At 33.6% G+C, this 23890-nt stretch overlaps 1 protein-coding gene across 33 annotated transcripts in view; it reads right to left on the reverse strand.

Annotated features, from left to right (window-relative positions):
- LOC141389958 (ubiquitin carboxyl-terminal hydrolase 46-like) overlaps positions 1-23890 on the reverse strand; it is a 426104-nt gene that overhangs the window by 68284 nt on the left and 333930 nt on the right. For 7 of the 33 annotated variants that reach the window (XM_073962259.1, XM_073962261.1, XM_073962257.1 and 4 more), the window contains exon 1: positions 15801-22018. The exons of 25 other annotated variants lie outside the window; for them this stretch is intronic. The gene's annotated coding sequence lies outside the window, so the exon portion shown is untranslated. Of the gene's footprint in view, positions 1-15800; positions 22019-23890 lie in introns of those variants that run through there. One more of the 33 variants, XM_073962256.1, reaches the window with a different exon arrangement.

The raw sequence follows: 23890 nt of genomic DNA on the forward strand, positions 1-23890 counted from the left end.
TATCAAAGTGTATATACCCTTTCTAGCCTAAAGGCTGAGGGTATAAAAAAAATCCAGATGATGTCCTCCAACAACAACCAAGTAAACCCCAGTGAGAAAACATGGGACTAAGATGAAAAAGATATTATCACCAAAATTTGTTAATGTATGTTGCATACTTTCAGGAACCCATTTTAGTAATCAATTGTTTCATAGCAGCATTTTTTTCAAGGAAAATTTCAAATTTATAATTTGGATGCCAGCGTGGTGCAATGGTCTGTCTTGCACACTGAATTCCAGGTTTCGATTGCCAGGGCAGACAATATCACATTTCAACGTTACTAAAGATATTCCTGTCCAGAGTTTTTCTGTGGGAACATATGTGTGCAATAATTGTTCTTTTCCGCTTAACTCCTTGAGGAGCATAGGGGCCTCTGGAAACATCTTCCAGGATGATATGTCATTCGCTATTGATATTATTTCCCTCTATGATTTTTCGGCGGATTCTAACTCCTTCATAAGACTTCTTTTCCAGGAGTTTTTAGGTCTTCCTGCAATATGTTAATTATTTTACAAAAAATATTACATTTTTGTTGACAACATCATTAGGAATGTCTTACGAAACCACTGTACATTTTGTTGAGCATAGGTAAGAAACATACTGAAAATGTCAAGAGATTCGATGAAAAAAGGCAAATAGACAATGAATTAGTATTTTGGGAAAATTAACGCTTTGTATTCTTTCAGCATGTTCAGCAACATTAGAATAAAAATATACAGTAAGGGGCAAAAGTTGTGACAATTCTATGAAACAAAAAATGACAATTCTATGAAACAAAAAATGACAAACTAGAAGTTACAAAAAATAAATTAAAATTTAGAGAAAAACATTAAAATTCAGAAAACCATTTGAACTGCAAGATTCTACTAATTTGTACTATTTTTCGATATCAGAAGGAAAGAATGTTGTCGTAGTAAAAAATTAGTAGCTTATCGCAGGTTATGTAACAGACATTTAATTTAGAAAATCATATTTTTTGAAAAAAATGTTTCGAGGCACACACATTGCGACAAGTTTACGCCGTTGAAAAAATATTATCGGCTAAGTATTTGATGCTGAGCCTTTTCAATATCACAAAGTAACGACTTGGAATTCAAAAATAACATTTAAGTATGGGATATTAAAACATTAATATATAATATGGCAAATAACTCACTCAACCTGCATCGATATGAGTCTTCTCACTTCGAAGGATTTTTATTTCTCACTTTTTCCCTGTTAATGCTAAACTTATATGTTTAGTTTAACTAAAACGGCAAAATAACCAAAGCTTTCACAAACAATTTTCTCCGCAGCAGGCAAAATATAGAAAATATTTCTTCACATCCTTTTATGATTCCCACTGTATACTTGGAAAAGTTCTTGCTTGAGTAGTGTGGCGGCACATTATGTGCTGCATAAAATAGTGCACAAAATTTTGTTCTTTTTGTCGACAACAGCGAGCAGCATGCTAACAAATCGCTAACACACAGGAGCCATGGATAAGTAGAGAAAAAAGAAAAAAATTCAAACAAAACTAAAGAACAGAGCAAATAGATGGGCGCCGAGGCCGAAGCATAGCAATATACCACAAGCAGCAGAAGAAGTTCAATCACATTTTGAACTTTTGATATTTTTGGAGAATTGCGTTGTAGTACACCTAGAATTTTTATTGTTATCATGAGAGTAGTAGAGTGGTGCCACAATAAAATAGCTGGCAAATTTTGTTTTTGGGATTGTGTGTATTTGTTTTAATTTAATGATGTGTGGAATTTTTGTTGGGTACAGTTGAGTATGTTGAAATGTAAAAAAGATATGTAATTGAAACAATAAAAGAGGTATTTACACAAATTTAGTCCCCGGATATAAACACATTTGAGGTTAAGTGGTGATATAAATATGTAAGTATGTATGTAAATAAATTCCCAAGATAAACAAATTGTTATGTTGAAGAGAGGAAAAAAGCTCATATAGCGGGATTTAATGTATTTTTGAGGTAAATTGTTTTGTTCGGTTTTTAGAGTAGGCTTTTGGAAAAACAAGTGTAAACAAGTGGGTTTGAGTATTAAAACATAAAATGCTGATAAAAAATCCTTCTACAGATGACCTGAAATGGTCCAAAATTTCAGAAAGTATTTATAGAACCAATTAGAAATAGAAACTCTTTGGATAGCAGTATATTTTTTATTTGAAATTTCCATACATCTGAAACCCACTTTATTTAAACAAAACGCACCACTATTTACTTTGTATTAGGCTATGTAAGCATTTGAAAATAATTTAATGTATGGTGCATACTTTTAGGCGAAAAGTCCTTAATATTCTGAGAAATTGAAAATTACATGAAAAATATGGCGAAGGCACTAATAAATTTTTTCAAGCATTTCCAACTTGTGTCGTTGCTCAATACATTACAAGGTAATGACAACTCATTATAATCTGAATTACAAAGGACTGCAGATCAAACTTCATAATCATTACGACCACATCATCGTGAAGTTATTAAAAAACTTGTGTTGGGGATTTTTTTGACTTCAGACATGTAAAAAAATGATTTCAAATAAGGATCATTCTCAATTATAATGCATCACATTTAAGGGTGTATAGTGCATACTTTTAGGAGAAGAACGTATGATTTCTAATATTATTAAGGGGTAGTTTACACTATATGTAAATGTCATATGACATGAAAATTTCCATCATTATACCGTCGCTAATATGTGCAATACTGGGGATTTTCCTTACGCCATTTACTTGGTGCGTCCACACCAGCAAAATTGTAATAACATTACGTCTCTACATTGCCTGCGTGGGTAGATATGGAATGTTTTTATTTCGTGTCATATGCCATTGATAGATAGTGTAAACTACCTCTAAGCTAAACATTTAATCAATCTATGTTATGAGAGAAATCTCATATTGTGATTGTTTTGTTTTTCAGCAGAAAAGACATAAGCAAAGTCTCAAGTATAAATCCGAAACATTCAACGGTGTGTGATGCATACTTTTAGGCAACATGTTTCTTTAAATACTTAGAAAGTGGAGAAATTGGAAATGCTGGGCCTTCTTCATGGGTATAAGGCCAAGCCAAATCCATTCGTTGGAATTTAGGTAAAACATTTTTCAAAGGCGTATATTTTCCACATTTAACAGGGTGTGATGCATACTTTTAGGAGCCATAAGTAGAATTTCTAATATTATTGAGTTACAAATGTATTCGACCTGCCTTGCAGCTAAACGTCCGGCTAAATTTGACTGCGTCATCAACCATTACAAACGAAGAATGGTCCAATCCCACAGCAGCGGCGCCTTTCGTACCAGATTGACCTGAAACACCGACCCAGCATCAAACCTATGCTTTCATAGGTTTCTACGCTACAACAACAACAACTTAGAATGGCCGGTGATGACCTCAAACTGGTGCAACTCGAGATAACAGCGAATCTTTTTTCAGCTTCGAATGATGCTTAGTATTAGCACTAGGTTTTACTGTAATTTCGTTGGGCTGTACACAGTTTGTGCTACATAAAAGCGATTGGTTTCTCGTTTCCTTCCTCATCTAACTGCACCAGCACTGCCCCGATACTGAAATCGCTGGCATCGCCGTGTTAATAAAACCTTTTTTGAAAAATCGGGGTTGGAGAGGATGTTAGCAGAAGTCAGGAGCTTTTTGAGATAGTAAAATACAGTCTGCGCTTCTCTGGTCCAACGAAATTTCTTTTTTTAGTCGGCAATACTTGGGTTACAAACCTTCTGTACTACCCCACAAGGCCGAGAAAACATCTGACTAGCTTAATATTTTTGGGTACAGGGCAAGACGGAATGGAGTCGATTTTCTGGAGGACGATTTTAATATCAAACTTGCTGGCATTGTAGTGTAAATAGAACTTTTTCGAAAAATTGGGATTAGAGAAGATGGGAGCAGAAGTCATGAGCCTCTTGAGATAGTCAAATGCAGTCTTCGCTTCTTTGGTCCAACGAAATTTCTTTTTTTGTCGACGATACTTCGGTTATGGGGAACACATTATAAGAAAAATTGGCTATAAACCTTCGGTACTACCCCCACAAGGTGGAGAAAACCTCTGGACCTGCTTATAATTCTTGGTTGCATGGCAAGACAGTATGGAGTCCATTTTTGGGGATCGGTTTTAATACTGCCGTCGCCAATTATATGGTATAAATGTTTCGCTTCGGTAAAGCAGAAATGCGAAATTGGTCTGCCAGACTTACAAGAACGGCTAAATGTGTAAAAAAATTTAAGAAACTACGACCACAAATTGTCTAAATAACCGAATACGCAGTTTCATAAGGTATCTGGAGGTATCAGTTCATCTACTAAACGACGCATTATGGCAGGAGCGTTGCAGTGGCATGACAACGAATTGGTAGAGAGGCCTACCAGGAAAGTTAATCCAATCTACATATTTCAGGTAAACCTTCGAAATGATGTTAGCCTTTGGAAGTCGAGAAGATTCCCTCGATGCTTCGGATACGATCTTGGACGAATCTTCATTGGTCGAAGAAAAAACAATATTGCCGAATAAATCAGGGGCTAATTTGAAGGATTTCCAGAAATCATAGATCCAAGATGAGTCTTTGAGAAATCGAGGGTATTATAAATAATTTCATTGTATGAGTAGAATTCTTAAATTCAATAGAAGCTTCTAGGTGCTAAAAGGAAAAAATTCTTTAAAACTATTAAAATTGGTAGGGGCTAGACCTGACCTAAAACTAAAATAAATCAGAAGTTATAAAGAAAAAATAATAAAGTGTGGTGACATCTAGCGGATAATATGCAATAAACGCAGTTAGCAAGGACTCAAACCACTCCATAAGTCTTTTTGTTAGAGTAGCCTCCCCTTATCCCTCAGTTTTAAAATTGAAAAATATCGGATAATTGAATTTTTTTGTATTCAAACTTCTCGTGTTCAAGGATTTAGTTATTCATTAGATTATCCTTACAAATAAACATTTTTTCAGTGAATTCAATATTATTGTTATCTGTTATCTGTGGATCCGTTACATTTCAATTACGAAGAAAAACTCAATAAATGAAAATTATTACGGAAATTCCATTTAACTTTTTTTGAGAATATTTCTCATGGGTATCCCCTGATCTCTCTTTCCCGTAGCATGACATAGAGGGGAGCAAAATGCATTATAGTTTTTGTTGGTTGGTTTATCCTGCCGATGCTGTTGCAACAATAAAAATAAACATATTATGATGGCAAACTCTGACGGTGCAGATGACTTTTTTCCATTACAGAGAGAAAAAAGTTCACCATAAAGAAAGAAATAGGCGAGTAGTACATGGTAGTGGGGTGGCGGGCTACAAGACCCATAATGCCACCTAGTGTAGTGTATATGTAGTAGGAGTTGGTGGTTTGGGTATGAGTTGAATGTACTTGTTGGCCTACATTAAGTGTGGTGTTGCATTTTATGCAACCACCACCACCCATTACACACATTTTCCGAAGATGAAGAAGAAGTACAATACTTTGAAATTTCTTCCAAAAGCCAAAAATGGAGTACACTATCGCAATAGTATATTCTTTTGCCTTGTGTTTCTTTTTCTTTTTTTTTGAATTAAAAGAAAATAATAAAAAACTATAACACCGCAATAATACTTGTGATCTGCAATTCTCCTAGAAGATGCTGAAGATATTGTACCAACCATTTGTGCCAACTTTTTGTGGCAAATTGCAATTCAAAGGGAAAAATAGAGAATTAAACGCCTGCATATGCTGGCCAAAAAGCAACATTATGTGGTAAGACAAAAAGTCTAGAAAAATTGGCAAATGTGTTGAACACATTTAAAATACAATTTGTTTACACAAAGGCAAAACGTTTATAAAACGAAAGGCAAAAAAAGAGAGAATTACACACGCACCAAATGGAAATGCCAAATGTTTTGTAATGAGAAAAAAAGGTCTTAATGCGCGCCAAAAATTGTTGAAGCATAACATTTGCAACATAGCATCACAGAAACGAGGTGACATCTAGGGGAGAAAGAGGACAGTAATGACTTTAGCGAAGACTCAAACCACTCCAGAAGAACAAGAACACCCTGTACTTGAACGTTCAGAAAACTTGAGCCCATTTCTGTGAATTTGTGCGAAATAATGACGAGTTTATGACATCGGTAAGAAGGGTTAGGAAATTGAAACCATTTCCAATATTATTGAGCTAAAAATATAGTCCACCTGCCTTGTAACTTAAACACCCATCAACCATTAGAACGAAAAATGGCGCAATGTGTGAGGTGGCATCTAGCGGGGAAAATTTACATAAAGAAATTAGCAAAGACTGAAACCACTTCAGAAATAGTTGTTCTAACGATGTTTCTTCTTCTTCTTTATTTGCGTATCCGATATTCGGATGTAAAGCGATCATACAATATTATTGTTTACATATTCAAAAATATATTTCAAAATATAGATATTATCTAAGTGTATGTAAGCTCTCGATTTTTAGCGGCATATAGTAAGTTGGTTTCATCTCTGTATCCCGTCCAATCTAGAATATTTTTTAGCCAGTATGTCTCCCTCCTGCCTCTGTTTCGGTTTCCTTCTATTTTGCTTTTTATAATGTTTTGTATAAATTTGTATTTTTCATTTCTCATTAGATGACCTAAGTATGAGATTTTTCGCGATTTAACAGTATGCAGGAGTTGTCTGTCATGGTTCATTCTTCGAAGAACTTCCTGGTTTGTTATATGTGCAGTATATGGTATTCTTAAAATTCGTCGATATATCCATATTTCGAAAGCTTCGAGTTTCTTCTCATCTGCACTTTTAATAGTCCAGGTTTCGACTGCATATAGTAGCACTGACCAAATGTAACATTTCACAAATCTTATCTTTGTTGCTAAGCTTATGTCATGATTTGTTAGCACGGTTTTATATTTGAAAAAGGTATCTCTAGCCATCTCCACTCGACGATTGATTTCATTTGAATTATTCCAGTTGTCGTTTATTAGGACACCAAGGTATTTAAATGTTTTTACACGCTCAATTGTCTCGTTCTTTATTTTTAGTGTTGTATCAAAAATGTTATTATCTTTTCTACTGATCACCATGTATTTTGTCTTTTTTATATTTATATTGAGACCATATATTTCGCTTATTTGTGTCAGTTTGTTTAGTAGATGTTGTAGATCAGACATACTGCCAGCAACTATGGTGGTATCATCGGCGTATCGTATATTGTTTACCATCTTGCCGTGTATTTTTATACCCATGCGTTCTTTTTCAACTGATTCACAAAATATTCGCTGAGAGTATACATTGAAGAGGAGGGGTGATAATATGCAGCCTTGTCGAACACCTTTGGATATGGGGACTTCGTCTGTAACTTCACCATTTATTTCAAGTCTTGCGGTTTGGTTCCAATATAGATTTCTTATACACCTAATTTCCTTTTCTTCTATCCCAATATCTCTTAGTATGTTTATCAGTTTATCATGTTTGACAGTGTCGAAAGCCTTTTCATAGTCTATGAAACATATGAACACATCCTTATGAACATCTCTACATTTTTGAAACTCTGTAATAATTATTTTAAACCTGAATAGTTCCAAAATTAGAAAGGAAATTTAATAAAATTTAAACCACACACGAATGAAACGGATGCCATTAACCATTCATTCAGTGCTACCTCTAATGGGAACAATTTAAACAACAGCAACAAAAAATGCGGAAATTCACAGATATATTTATGCTGGCTGCTGTTGTAGTGGTTCGGAATAGAAATGAAAACACAATTCTTATTTGGTTTTTTATGTTGTTTTCCTGCTGTCGAATTTTCAAAGGTCCAACATCAAAGTCCATTTGCGGCAGCAGCATATCATTGGCAGGCTGGCAGATGCCTTTAATGTTAGCTAAAAGTGTGTATAGAAATAATGCTCATACCAATAGTGCCAACATGAAAAGCAAATAGTCGTGGTGGCTACACATAGCATCATCATCAGAATCATCATCAGTTTGGACTTTATGTGATGATAACGTCCATTACACAGGGGAAGAAAGCAGGGGCCACAAGAGTCCACAGCAACCAGCCGGCAAAAAAAAAAAAAAAAAAAAAAAAAAATTCAACAGCATTAGCTTTTGTTTATTTTATGCTCAATGATCCCAAAGTGCGACCAAAGGCGGAAAGAGTTGTTGCGGTATTTTCTGTTCTGCTTTTTTTTTTTTTTTCTTAGAATATAAAAGTTCGACCAGATGGAAGTTTAAGTTTTTTCTATCTAGTTTTATGTTGAATATCTGTAAAATAAAGCTTTTTGGAGCATCCGAGATATATTCATTGTAAAATAAAATTTGTTTATAGTAAACTGGCAGATGAAGAAATTAAATGTAAAGCAGTATTGTTATTTTTAGAACTCAATGAAATTTAAACATTTAACAGATGAACATAAAATATACTTCATCTCTGGAGTTCTAAACAATTAAGGTAAACAAATTTGACCCACTACCGCAACGCTGTTGGACTATGGAAGGCAATTATAGACAGAGCTTTTAATGGAATTTCAAGGAAAGCAAATGAGTAAGGCCCTTTAGAAAATAAAAAGTTATACGAATTGAGTTTTGTATTGTAAAAAAAATTAAATTCAACAATTTAAAAATAATTTGAAAAACATATTGTAGCTTTTAAACATTTTCGGGTCAACACTTCAATCAAGCTTTATGTCATATATTCCATTTAATAAGTTAATTAAAAACTGAGATGCTGAAATTTTCCATAAGGCTCCCAATGTGTTCGATATATTGATGAGGTTGTGAAAAATCGCTCTAAGAGGATAAGAAAATTGCGTTCGTTATATGTTATAACGCCATCTATATTTCAGATATAACAAGAATGTTCAATGAAAGACAAATAGATAATCATAGTTTTAGGCGGAATTAATACTCCAATACAAAACATGTTGCTTTCTAAGAAATCAGTCGACTGATGTTATCTTCAAGTTATTGATACCATATAAATCTCATTTTGCCGATCATGTATTCTGAAGAAAATACTCGATTATAAATCCATAACATTTCAGGGTGTTCGATGCATACTTTTAGGCAAACAAAAATGTTCATTTAAATTCTTAGAAAATTGGAGAAACTGTAAATGCATAAAACCATTCGTTGGTATTAAAGTAAAGCATTGTTCCAGGACGTGTATGTGCCACATTTAACAGTGTGTGATGCATACCTTTAGGAGTCGTAAGCAGAATGGGGGCTACCGTGCTGCAAGGGTATGCACACCAGCCTTGCACGCAGAAGGTCTTGAATTGGATTCCACGGTGGCAGAATTCCCCTTCGTAATGTTGGCGACATTTTCTGAGTATTTCAGCCGTGTAAAACTTCTATACAAGTGGTGTCGTAGGACGTGCCGTTCGAACTCGGCGATAAACTGTAGGTCCCATATCATTGAACTAATATGAATCAGGGTGCACTCATTGATATGAGAGAAGTCTCCCTTGTCCCGCCTGGCATGTTTGGGGAACAATTATAATGTTGGCGACATTTTCTGAGTATTTGAGCCATTTAAAACTTCCCTACAAGTGGTGTCCTAAAACATGCCGTTCGGACTCGGCGATAAATAGTACTCGTAGGTCCATTATCATTGAGCTAATATGAATCGGGGTGCACTCATTGATATGAGAGAAGTTTCCCTTGTCCCTTCTGGTATGTTTGCGGAACAATTATTAAGCAGAATTTCCAATATTATTGAGCTAATAATGTATTCGTCCTGCCTTGTAGCTTGATGGGTGTTATCTGGCTAAATGTCCGATTAAACCTGGCTGCTTCGTCAACCATTGATAACCTCAAACTATTGTAACTCGAAATAGCAGCGACATTTTTTACAGCTTCGACTGCTGCTAAGCATTCGGTTTCGTTTACCCAATAATTTTGTTGGGACTGTACTCAGTTTGCGAGACATAAATGCAATTGGCTTCTCGTTTCCTTTCTCATCTAACTGCAGCGATACCAACATCACAGACATCGCACTGTAAATAAAACTTTTTCGAAAAATCGGGGTTAGAGCGGATAGGGGCAGAAGTCAGAAGCTTCTTGAGATAGTCAAATGCAGTCTGCGCTTTTTCGGTCCAACGAAATTTCTTTTTTGTCGACAATACCTCGGTTATGGGGGACGCAATGAAAGAAAAATTGGCTACAAACCTTTTGTACCACTCTGCAAGGCCGAGAAAGCCTCTGGCCTGCCTACCTACCATGTAGAGGTAAGTTTTGAGATTATTCCTTTGAGCAATAAGTATGTTTTTGACAATTTTGATAGTTCCTGAGATAATTTCTGGTTATACAACACATCTCCATTTTTTATGTCGTCCGCTGTTCGAAAATAAAATATCACAAAAATGTTCTCTAAAACGAAAAGCCGCCTGAATTAAAATTTTCCGATAAATCTTCAAATCTTACGTACTCGTGTCGGAGTAATGTTTTTAATTGCGGCCAGAAATGTCTGACAAAAGTCGAAAAGAATTCTGTACTATATATCTGAAGTTTTTTCATCACCTCTATAGCGTATGCGTTTTTATTTTTTAGGAATGGCAGAACAATAAAAATCTTCTCAAAAATGTAAAGGCCTCGACACATAAGAAGCATGACATTCTTGCTGAAGTCATATCTGATACAAGAATAAAGACCAAGTTAAGATTTCAGAATCATATTTGAATTAGGTCGAACTTGATCTTTACTCATTTACCAGATAAGACTTAATCTAGAATGCCATGCTTCTTATGTGTCGAGGCCTTAACATACACATGTCAAAGCTATAAAATTATTTGTGCTCAGAAATGTCTGACCGAAATCTGGAGAAAGTCTGCACAATGTATCTGAAGTGATTATCAAAATCTTTGTTGGCTTATCGGTGTTCATTTTTTTATAGCTATGAAATGTAGTCAAACATTTGAAATGTTCTGATAAATATTACGAACTCATGTTAGAGTATATATATGTAGGAATGTGTTTAATAGAATGATTACTTCTTCTTCGTATTATTATCTCTATCACATTTAGACATAAAACATGACAACAACTTTGCGAATGTGAATACCACCTTCCACTTCCTTCTATAAAAAGGAAAAACAAAAATCTTATCTTTAGCAAAGTATTGCTCATAAAGTTGTTCTTATCTAATTAGCAAATTTGTTATAAATAAAATTACAGCAATGTAGGTGGGCAAGATACACAAAAAAATAGCTTTAATTTCTGTGTATACGTGTGGGTAAAGTGAAGAAAATAATGTTTGTTTATTAATTCGTATTTAGCTACTGGTTGAATTTCATAGAAGAAATTTAAAATACTCAGTTTTCACATTTTTTTTAATATGCTGAAGAATTAACTGTATTTCATTACCTATTTGCAATTTTTTCTAAGTTTGTAATCAATGTACAAAACCCCGATAAATAAAATAATATAGTAGCATTGTGTGGTGAACTGATAATGTACAGTATCTTAAGTGGGTAACTGCAGTTAATTTATCGCGTTTGATATATTTCGAAATTACATTTTTCAAATGACCTTGGAGGAATAAATATTAATTAGTATTTGCTAATTGAATTTATTAAAGTTTCTATAAATTCAAACCTTCAAACCAATAGGTAATAGAATAAATTGACTTTTCTTTCACCAATGATTCTAGTTTTTTTTTTTTTTTTTTTTTTTTTTGCTTAATATGGTGAAATATAAAAACATTTGTTGATCATTCATCGGTTCTATATTTTTTTTTTTAATTTTGATTCTACTACTCGAAGGACCAAAATATTAAATACAATATTAAATGCAAATAGATGTAAATTAGATGTAAATGTGTTGTCCTTATTTACTTGATTCAAGGTTCTTCTGCTCCTAGAACCAACATTAATTCTACATTATTATTTTTGATATTTCACAGTTGTCAATAATTTCTAAGTTATTGAATTTTAGGTTCCAAAATACAATAACAATTTATTTAAAACAATATTTGAATATTGTTTGGTTGAATAATGTGGTACTCGAAGCACCAACACGTGTTTATTTAAATAACTTAAAACTCTATAAATACTATTAGTTATAAAGGTGAGAAATTTCGAAATATGTTGTGAATGTTGAGAAATCGACCTTCATATTACATTTTATTCAATTTATTTAATTTATGAAGTGCAGATAATATCGAATCAAATAAACTAAATGCTAAGCGGAAATATAAATGATCATTTTCCAATTGTTATCGAAGGACCATTGTAATAAAATTTCATTCAATTTTTTTTAATTTATGAAGTGTAGATAATATCAAATTATATAAACTGAAAGTTATGCGGAATTATAAATGGTAATTTCCCAATTCTTATCCGAAGAACCATTTGTATTGTAATCAAATGTAAATTAATAGTGTGAATGAATATAAGTGTGAATGAATATAATTGTAAACTGCAATTTGAATCAGAGGACCACGTTTTACATTTTACAAAAAATTGCATTATACTTAAAAAAAAATAATTTCCTTCATTCCAATAGAAAAAAACAAACTTTCTTCATTCCGGTAAAAAAAAAACATTTGACATTGAATAAAGTAAATATGGAACAATTTTCAAGATAAGATAGGTATTTTGTTATGAGTAATATTTTATTGTGCCATCGCCGTTAACATTTATTTTTGCAGAAAAAAATGACTATAACTGGTTGAAATATCAAAAAAAAATTTTTTTCAATACAGTAGGTTAAACCGTAAACATCATTGACATATATTTTGTTTTTATATCTTAATATTAATATGTAACTTTTATGACCCAAGAAATCTCATAATTTTTATGATATAAAATTGTTTGTGTATATAAATATAATATATATATATATATATATATATATAATAAAAAGACAATATTCTGACGATAGTAATGGCAAATGGATCATAGAAAAACACAAAGCATAGATTTGGCGCTATAAAACTCCCCCTGTAATGGGTTAGATTGATTTGGAAAACTTAGGAACCTAGCTTAAACAATTAAAAAAGAATCAGTAGACTTCACCGACAGCTAAATACCCTCAGTTTATTACATAATAGAAATAGCATTTCTTGGGGCGAATAAGTTGGGGAAGTACGCAGTGCAAATTTTTCAGACATTTTCGGAATAAACAGATAGCACAAATAGTGAGCCTAATTATTCCACAGAAATTTTGGCCCATATATCAGAAAGTTGCGCATAGTAAAAATAGTATCACAATAACTACGATCACCGCTATTAAAATACCAAGATCCGAGAAGTGGCCTTAAACTGAAAAGTGGAGGTACCTGAAGGTCCATTTTGGAACTCGATATAATTTTGGCAATCATTTCTTTCGCCATTTTATTTGGTAACCGTATTGGTTGGTTTACGTGGTGGCTATAGCCTTCATAGCCTCGGTAACCGTATAACCGTATAATTTTTCAGCTTGTAAACTAACAAGTAAAAAAGTATCAGTCGGCTTTGCCGACAGAGAAATACCCTCAGCCTGGGTATATTGAAACAATTTGTCCCCAAAAAACGTATGTATTTAGGGGGTTTTAAACATTTTGGGCGTTTGAATCGACAAAAATGTTGATTAGGATTAAAGATCAAAAGTTTTGCGGAGGAGATACTAAAAGGAATGCATCGACATTGACCATTATGGAAGTGGATCTCCAGCCACTACATATGATGCCTATGGGGTTTTTACACCCTTCGGGCTGTTTGCTCAAGAAGTATGGACTTGCCCCTAAAAAAACTTTTACCATCGTAATTGAGGCAGCGAATGCAAGTTGCTTAAAAAAAATCAAATGATTCGATATCAGGTCTTAAAGTGAACATATCCGAAATTTTGTGTGGGAGGTACCGGATGGAGTGGACCGACATGGCTTATCTTCGAACGTAAACTATGTTTGGACAAAATATTACTAAGGCCAAATCAGATGTTAGACCCAATCGGCAGATCCGTTCTAGAGTTATCTTGCGCTCCAACTACCTCACACGGTGTCATAGGGGTTTTTGCAACTTTCATGCTATTTTCTCAGGAAGTATGGACTTGCCCCTAATGAAACTTGTACCGTCGTATGGGGGACATTGAATACAAGTTGCTAAAACAAAAATCAAAGCGATTCGAGAGATGCTCCTAAACTGAACTTTTCCGAAATTTTGTGTGGGAGGTACCCGAAGGAGTGGATCGATTGAGTCTATATTGGAACCTCATCTAAGTCTGGTACACATTTCTGGATGTGCAAAGTATGGACCAAATCGTTTACTCCCTTCAAGAGTTATTGTGCGCACCAATTTTACGAACATTTTCGAACTTTTGTGTGGGAGGTACCGGAAGGAGTGGACCGATATAACCCATCTTCGAACTTAAACTAAGTTTGGGCAAAATATTACGAAAGCCAACATTTGAACCGAATCTGTTTATCCGTTCGAGAGTTATCGTGCGCTCCAGCCAGCCAGACAGACGGACGGACATTGCTCAATCGACTCCGAATTGTCTGAAACACATTTCGTCCAAACATACTTGGGGTCTAAAACCATTATCTCGATGAGGCACATTTTGTCCGTATGAAAGTGTATACACCCCAGTTAGCATAAATGCTGAGGGTATAAAAAGGTGTAGTTTTGGTTAGGTAAGCAGTTTAGGTTAGCTTATAGGATGATCAAATGCTGTTGCAGCAGCCACCTCTCCTGAACCACCTCACTACCAAACACTGATACTGACCGTGCTAAAAGTATATACCAACGCTTCAGAGGTAAAATAAACAAGTGAAATAAGAAATCTATTCTTAATTCGGCTCTGGGACAATTGTTTTTTGACTCATCTATGTAGGCAATAGGGAAGATATGGACAACCTTCGATACAAATATCGAAAACGATCGGGGACCAGTTCTTTAACTATATTTAAGCAAATTTTGTTTCTTAACTTTGGTGGAATAAGCATCAACATCTGCAGTTTGTATTGATATGAAAATTCTTGTATTGAATTTTCAAACCCTTTTAGGTCATAACAAAATAGATTGACAAGTATTCAGAGGCTTCTCTATTTGGTAATCACCATTGTAGCCAATCGGTACAGCAAATGTGTTCAGCTTACGAGCTCAGAATACCAAAGAATAAGGCCACTAACATTTTGTTGTAGATAGTAATATGGCAAACAAAACCACAAAAAGTGTCGCAGCACCACTAGCGGACCTGCAAAATGGACATAAGCCAGAGGAGATCTGTTGTGTTCCCTGGACTACGTTTTATCTGGAGGAGGTTAGATCTATTTTGAATACTTTATTTTGGGAATTTTTCGTCGTTGACAAAATCCCTAATGTTTTAAAAGTTGTTTGCCCTGCTTTGTTAAGTTCCTGAATTGTGTCATATACATGGAGCTAGATTCTAAGGTTAGCAAATGCAGGGCAATAACGAATAAGGTGTTTGGACGTCCTCTCCCAACATGCCCAGCATTAGCTATTTTCTGCACAACCTATCTCATCTTCCTTTGAAATAGTTACTTCTTTGGTCTGTACTTGGATCTGGGGTTTCCCATACATTTTCTTCCTATCTCCTAATTATTTTAATGGACCCCAAGGTCTCCGAGTGGAGTGGCTGCCTATCTCCTAATTATTGCAAAGGGATATTGCCGGACTTTGATGTTTAATATTATCTGGGTCCACCGTAGTTTGATTTCCGGCGTATTTAATGATATGTTGTTACCTCTGATCCCTGGATATTCTGGTTTTGACTAATCTGATCCATTTGACCACACACTATCGACATAAGTAAGATATATAGAATTTTAAAAGAGAATTAATTACCAGTTTGGTTTTTTTTTTTTTTTTTTTGTTTTGTATAAGAAAAATTTAAAGATTTTTTTGGTTGTTTAAAAAAATTTTGTTTAAAAATTGTGAAATTTTTAATGGAATTTGGACAATGGAAGACCAAGTTAATTTGGGTATTAATTGAGAAGAATTTTTTATAACATTATTCCGGTTGATGACGATGTTTTTGTTATAAAATATTGTAGTTTTTTTTTCTTCTTTATTTATTAAATTGTATTACATAATTTTTTTTGCATTGAATTCGATTTCGAACTTCTTTATAATCCGTTTAATTTTTTTTAATTCACATTAATGTTTGTAAACACTTTCACACAGTTGACATTTGTTTTAATATGCAATTTTTAATTTTATTTGTTATAGTATAATGAATATACTATTAATATTTTATACCTTGGTTCAGTTCACTTTCCACAAACATTTTTGTGGTAATTTTTATTATAGTTATTATTTTTTTTTTTTTGCAGTATTTTATTCACAGTTTTTTTTTATAAATTTCTTGTGTACAAAATTGTCACTGAGTATGGTAAAGCATTTTGGTTATATTCTTATTTTTTATTATATTATTGTATTTATTTAATAATTACTTTTTTGTTTTATTTTAAAATATATCTTTTTTTATAAAGATTTTCTTATTTCACATATTTTGGTTTTTGTTTTCAAATTTTATTTTATTTTGTATATATATAAAATATTTTGTTTGTTTATAAATATTTTGTTTTCTCATTTACACATTTAAATGTATTTTTTTATAATTTTCTTTTGTTTCAATTTTATGTTTATTCATTTTATTGTAAGAATTTAACTCTTATTATTATATTTTATAATATATTTTTATATTATTTTTTCAATATTTTAGTTTGTTTATAAATATTTGTTTTCTGTTTCTCATTTACACATTTAAATGTATTTTTTTTTAATTTTCTTTTGCTTCAATTTTATGTTTATTCGGTTTATTATAAGAATTTAACTCGTATTATTATATTTTATAACACTTTTCACACAATTCGTATAACAATTAACACTTTTGGGATCTCTTTGTTTAGGCATTGTGGCTCTCACATACATTTTTATGAAATTATTCTTCTCTTTTGGTTAAGCTGAGACTTAAGTTTTGCTTTAATTTGTTATAACAGTTATTTAAGCTGTTCTCAACAGATAATTATGATTTAATGACAGTATAACACATTATTTGTAGAAGAAGAAGATAATATTTGTCTCTCCGGGGGTTTTCATAACAGGGGGTTTTTGATTAAAGTAGGGCTTGTTTACAACTCGTTGCAACACTTAACACTGTTGAACATAAATTGCTTGGGCACATTTTTTTAATTTTTTAATATTATTTTATATATTTTACGATTTTTTTTTTAATTTTATCAGGCCATATTTTGTCTCCTTATTAAAAATTTATATATCTATTATTTTACTTCTTTGTTAACATCGAATTCTTTTGTTTCCAATTTGTTTATTAATTCATATTTCGCTTTTTTGAAAATCACTCACAATTTCTTTAGTTTTTATTCACAAAAATTCTTAATTCTTTTCCGTACGTGTAAGTAAATAAGAACCGAAACACAATAACGACGACGCATAAAAGAAAATGACTACGACGGCAAAATTTGTTTCCATTCACGGCCACCAATCAGACAAAAGAAAAATACCCTCTGTTTTATGAAGGGATGATAATTTGTTTTATTGTTTGAAATATCTTTTTTAAACACTTTTTCTATTATGTGGGTTTTTTTCTTCAAATTTAAGTGATTGTATATTTTCCAAACGTTTTGTTTTTCACAAAAGATAACTCAAGAAAAAAACGATTTCAAAATGAAAATTTAAAACAAAAAATAATAAATTCACGAAGTAATAAAACACGCGACTAAGACGTTGTACACCGCATTATTTTCACAAAACATTTTTACAGTCAGACATGTTCAAGGAGACTAAAACACTATTGCAGTCGCGTCGAGGAAAATCCACTTGCCGAGAGAGTCGGTCGAAAGACCAAATGAGAATCGGCATTGTTGCTCAAACAAAAACGAGAACACCAGCATGGAAAACAACAACAGTCCAATAACATAAAACACCAACAGGCAGGCGGCAGGCAGCAGACTGGCAAGCAGGCAATCAGACAGGCATGGGGTGGTGTTTTCTCCTCTCGCACACGCACCCAATACAGTGGCTGATATTTGTATCAATGCACTATTAACAAATCCTACGCAAACTAGGCATCATTATTTCAGAAATAATTTTTCTTAAAAATTTCCTGAATCAGTCATAATATAGCAGTATTAGTTCCCAAGGACGGTTTAGATTACGGTAATGGTAATGTGTGACGAAAATATTTCTCTTAATAGGCCAAAGGTCATTATTTATGACAGTTTTTAATTAATTGAATTAATCGAGCTAACATGACCTAAGGGGTTTGTATTGAAAAAGTGAATTCTAGCGAAGTCCCACACACCCAACCAATATGCTACGAATGTTTTCCAGTATTTGGGCATGTTCTCTTCTTGGTTAAGAGCGGATCCTATTTAACACTCCTGCCTTTCTATGGGTCTGATAATGCAACTCTACATTCAAGCCGAAGGCCTACCTTCGATATTATATTACTCTCACAAATGGGATTACAGCAACTGCTTCGTAGCCAAGGAACTGGTGAACTCCCGGCTCTACATACTACCTTATACCCATATTAGCTAATACTCATCTCACACCCACATAAATCCGTCCGGTGCAAGCCTCATACATGCTAAAATGTATTCAGACATACAATACAATTCATTAAAAATCCTAGACTTACGCCAAATCAAAAGTCTGTGGGGCCCAGTGGTAAGAAAGTAGCGTCATAAACAAATTCTTACACACTCCTTTTAACACCTTCGGATCGATCGGAACAAAAGTTGAATGAGTTATGAGCGTTGAAGGTGAAAAATTCATTGTGATTTGTATGTAGCATAAAAACTTCAAAAGCATTTTTCTCGAAATAGGATTTTTGAAAACTAAATTTAAAATTGAAGCAATCAACATTTTAATAATTATATTTTAACGCCCTCTACGTTTCAATAGTAACACTTTTAAGCTTTTGTACTTTTGTCATTGTGATTTTATACCTTTTCATATTTCCTATTGTGATTGATCTTTAAATTTTTAAAGTTAACAGCTAAAAATACACCTCTGTAAATATATTTAATACTATTACTTTAAGCAACTATGTACTACTAAATTTTATCATACATGACTAAACGACTTTGTCGCTTCTCAAAAGTGAAGCTAAGTAGAAAAAATTCAATAAATTCGTTCATTGCTCTTGAGCAACTTGAACTCTGAAAATCAACCTCAGCGCTTCCATAAGTAGTTGAAACTGATAGCAGAGCATCATCCGCAATACAGAGAGTGAATCAACCAAACAATCCACAAAATCGTGTTTTCTTTATTGGCGCCCAACGTGGGGCCAAATTAGATTACGGTTCATTCCTCTTGAGCAACTTCAACTCCTTACATCAACCTCAGTGCTTCCTTAATTAGTTGAAACTGATAGCAGAGCATCCTCCGCAATAGAGGGAGTGAATCAACCAAACAACCTACGAAAATCGTGTTTTCTTTTAAATCTAAAATTTGACTTTGACCTACCATTTATTTTAAATGCGTATTTTTTTAAATTCCGTTTCGCTAAGGACAACTTTTTAGGTTCTTAATCATCCCACAAAATATATAGTACTCGGTTTATTCGTTTTCGAGATACAAAACGCAATATTAAAAAAAAACCGAAAGTATTTCAAGGTGTGACAAAATCTTCTAATATAGCCTAGTAGATTTCTTGTACAAAATTCATGAAGAGTGTTTCTTTTCGTGCTCAATAAGTGGCCATAACCCCCCTTAAACCAAGTTGAGCTTATAATAATCTTGAAAATTCATGTTTACCACACCATGCCCCCATAAAAAATAGCTAAATTTAAATGATTTTATAATAATTTAATAATGAAATAAATGTATTCTTTGGACTGTTCTTTACTATAATAAATGAAATTCAGAAGAAAAATATTTAATTTTAGTTTAACTACACTATTTTCTCCTTAAGAAACGCAATGTTATCTTGTGCTCCATTTAAAGATATCGCTCGCACCATTTTAGCGAATATTCTCCAACTTTTCTGTTTGAGGTATCGGAAAGAATGGACTTATATGACTGGAGTTTCATCTAATATTCCAAAAAATATTACTATATGCCAAGTGCGGACAAACGCAGTATTAGGATCGAGAGTTGTCGAGCGCACCAGCCACATCACTTGCTGGCCGTAGTAGGAGTTTGTTACAGCTTTCGAGTCATTTTCTGAAGAGGTATGGACTTGTCACTCAAAAAACTTTTATCATCATAATAGGGGCTTGAGTGCCACCTGTTGTAACAACAATCAAAACAATTCGAGAGGAGGTCCTAAACAGCACTTTTCCGAAATTTTGTGTGGGATACCTGAAGGAGTTGACATGTAAAGTGCATATTCCAAACTGATCTATGTCTTGTAGAAATATTACGATATGCAAAGTATGTACCAAATCGGTTACTGCCTTTGAGAATTCATGCACACCATTTTAATGAAAATGTTTGAACTTTTGTTGGGGAGGTATCAAAAGGAGTGGGTCGATATGCCCATCTTAGAACTTGATTTAAGTTTGGGTGCGTTTCATCCACTACACATGGTGCCATAGAGGGTTTTTAGAGCTTTCAGGAAGTATGGACTTGTCCTGAAAAAGCTTGTACCGTCGTAATGGGGGCAGCGAATACAGCTTGTTACAATAAAAATCAAAACGATTTGAGAGGAGGTCTTAAAACGCACTTTTCGGAATTTTGGGTGGGAGATACCCGAAGGAGTGCGCCGATATTCGAACTTGATCCTATTACGATGTGAACAGTATGGACGAAATCGGTTAGTAGTTCGAGAGTTTTCGTGCGCATAATTTTTGCGAAAACATTTGAACTTTTGTGGAGGAGGTACCCGAAGGAGTGGACCGATATTACCCATATTCGAACTTAAACTAAGTATGGGAAAAATATTACCAAAGCCAAATTTTGGATCCCATCGGTAAATCCGTTCGGGAGTTATCGTGCGCTCCTGCCAGACAGACGGACGGACATTACTAATGGCCTGTTTCTCTAAGACGATTCGAATTCAAATTCGTTTGAATTACTACCAAACTCCTGTTGTTGTAGTTTATATTTGTTTGATTGAAAATAAAAACAATTCAAATATTTTTGATAAAACAGAAATTTGGTAGTAGTTCGAACGTCTTAGTGAAACAGGACATAAATCGACTCCAAATTGTCTAAAATGGATTTCGTCCAAACATAATTGGTGTCGGTGAGGGGTCAGTTCTTAGTTTACCCAATTACTTACAAATCTTAACCGTATTCTGATACCATGGCGTGATAGAAGACACTTTTATTGGCTTTTCCCCATCACACATGCCAACAATAATAATTTTGTCAGACTGTTTTCCACAAGCCGCTCTAGGGGGAAATGCTATTTTAGTAAAATTCTTTTACAACATTTTTGTGATAGACAGGATTTTATTATACTATGGTTGGTATACAAGGTACTCTGTTATTCGTGTTGAAGAACACAAAAAACATTTGGTAGAAGAATACATTCATAGCTCATGGAAAATAGCTTAAACATTTGTTCTAGAATACAAATTAACGGCTGACTTCATAAATGCAGTATGATTCGTCAATTGACATCGTTGTGACTTCATAAATGTCACGCGACACGTCGCATTGCGCAGTAATTGGCAAATTTGTGCAGTGTTTCCACTTCTGCTGCACAACAATTGGCATTTCTTTAGTAATGTTATGCCAACTGACACCGACACAAAAAACACCGAATTTTGCAAAAAGTAAACAAAGTAAAGCAATGTATGCGTTCATAAATGCAGCAAAATGACACATCTCTTTTTTGACAATGTCAGTCTTGCCAATCATATTTACTTCATCTTTTTATGGTGTTGCCACTATCTGCAATGTAAATACTGCATTTATGAAGTCAGCCAACCATTTATAGGATGACAATCAGTATATATTGTTCAGGGTAGCCAGAGTGTCAAACATTTTTAATAAATAAATGTTTTGTCTATAAAATTCATTGAATTAGTCAATAAGTCTTCAATTTATGGGAAATTTCGGCGAAAGTTCAATAGCGTGTTGTTGGCTACATTATCAAACAACCTTCAACAACTTAACAACATTTCTGAAGACGTTTTATCATGTTGGTGTAAAAAGTAATGCCTAGACAGCAGCATTATTTTGCATTAACTGACTTAATTCAAATTATTCGTGCATTATCCACATTCTTAATGCACAAAATCAAACTGAATTTAAATTTAATTTAGGTAGTTCAATATGGCAATGCTGTAAAAGAGAGCCCATATTCATTCAGGTAAGAGAGACAACATATTCATACTCTGAGACACAACTTGCATTGCAAACAACAACAGTTGTTTACCAGCAATCAGCTGTTTCGTAAATACAGAAACTGCCGTCTGTCATCATAAAATTAAATACAGATCTTAATGCAATTTAACCCTGCCGTCTTGTCTAAGGTATAAATAATTTAAAAAAAAAACATTTGCAACATTTTTGTTAATAAATTAACAGTTAGAATGTCAACACTATTAAACAAATACAAAATTATTTTGAACTCAGCTGTACGTATTTTTAACTTGTTCAACATATTTGGCTTTTTACCCAAATTTGTTGTTGAAAATCTTATGAAAATCTGTTAAACAAACAACTCCTCAAATACCTCAAAATTAAATTCGAATCATGCAATCTTGAAACCCCAATTTCAAATGCGTCATAACTATTTTCGCATATGCATCTGATTAGTCTACTGATATCTTAATGTCTTTAATCTTCAATTTAATTTCTTGTTCATTTACTTTAAATTTAGATAGATTTAGTCTGCATTTGAACAATTTTCAACCACTGTTCAGCACAAACTCTCAATTGCACAAAGGCAGCAAAAAATGCAACGCAGAGAGGGTAAAAATCAACATGAAATGAATGCACTGCACATCCCTCAAACATAAACTCCCTCCCTTCTCTCTTTGACTTAATAAAAATTTAGTAGTGTTCATCTCCCTGTACTAAATAATGCCATCAAATATCAAAAATTGTAATCGTATGGAATTATACGGGTACTCGTAGTCGTACGTGCTCTCGTATATTGAAACCTAAATGTTTTCTTGTTGGTGAAACGAATACCAAACGAATGAACGAGAGAATTAACAACAGTGACCGGACCAATTGGTGAAGAAGAAAAGGGGCGGTTAAAATGTTATTTGTTGCAACTCATTTGCTCTGGGTTTTTTTTTGCTGATATTGGAGAATGAAATTCTGGCTATGTTAAATTCCTGTTTATTGGGGGTGGGAGTGAATAATGTGGTTTGTTATTGATGCTGATGGTGGTGGTTAATTCAGACTCCCCGAGTGGAAGGATGTTTGGGGGGTGTTTAACAGTGCCGGTTATTTGCATATTGCATTTGATAAGATTACAGTTTTTTTAGATTCGTTTAAAATATAAACTGAAATGTTTGTAACAAAATAACACTAAAAGGAAGATCAGTTATAAAACTTCAACGCTAATTGGAAACTGCTGAGTGTTTACAAAGTTACCTGGATATGAGAAAATGCATCAATAGGGATTTGAAAAAAGTATTTTTGAATGATTTTCTCTTTTGAATTTCCAATAAGCAATTATTATTTTAACACGTGAAAAGAAGAAGGTCTAACGATTTAGTAGTTACCCTTAAATATATGAAATAATCAGTTTACCTAGAATGGGTTTTACTTAATCCATCGTTAATACCAGGTAGGTACTGGCTGTTAGTGAGGCACTGCATGAGGAAATTATGTTATTTGTTGACATTTTGTGGTAATATTTTAATAGAGTAAGTGCATATAGGATAAGTGCACTAAGGTGGCCGTTCAATTTTGCCAGCCATCAGACAGCCACATAATGTTCTAGACAGTTTGACATTAATCGACATTTCCGAAAAATCAAGGTAGGTACTGGCTGT

The sequence above is a fragment of the Musca autumnalis genome, unplaced genomic scaffold, assembly GCF_047663935.1.
Source record: "Musca autumnalis isolate F117 unplaced genomic scaffold, ASM4766393v1 scaffold_1, whole genome shotgun sequence".
Classification (NCBI taxonomy): domain Eukaryota; kingdom Metazoa; phylum Arthropoda; class Insecta; order Diptera; family Muscidae; genus Musca; species Musca autumnalis.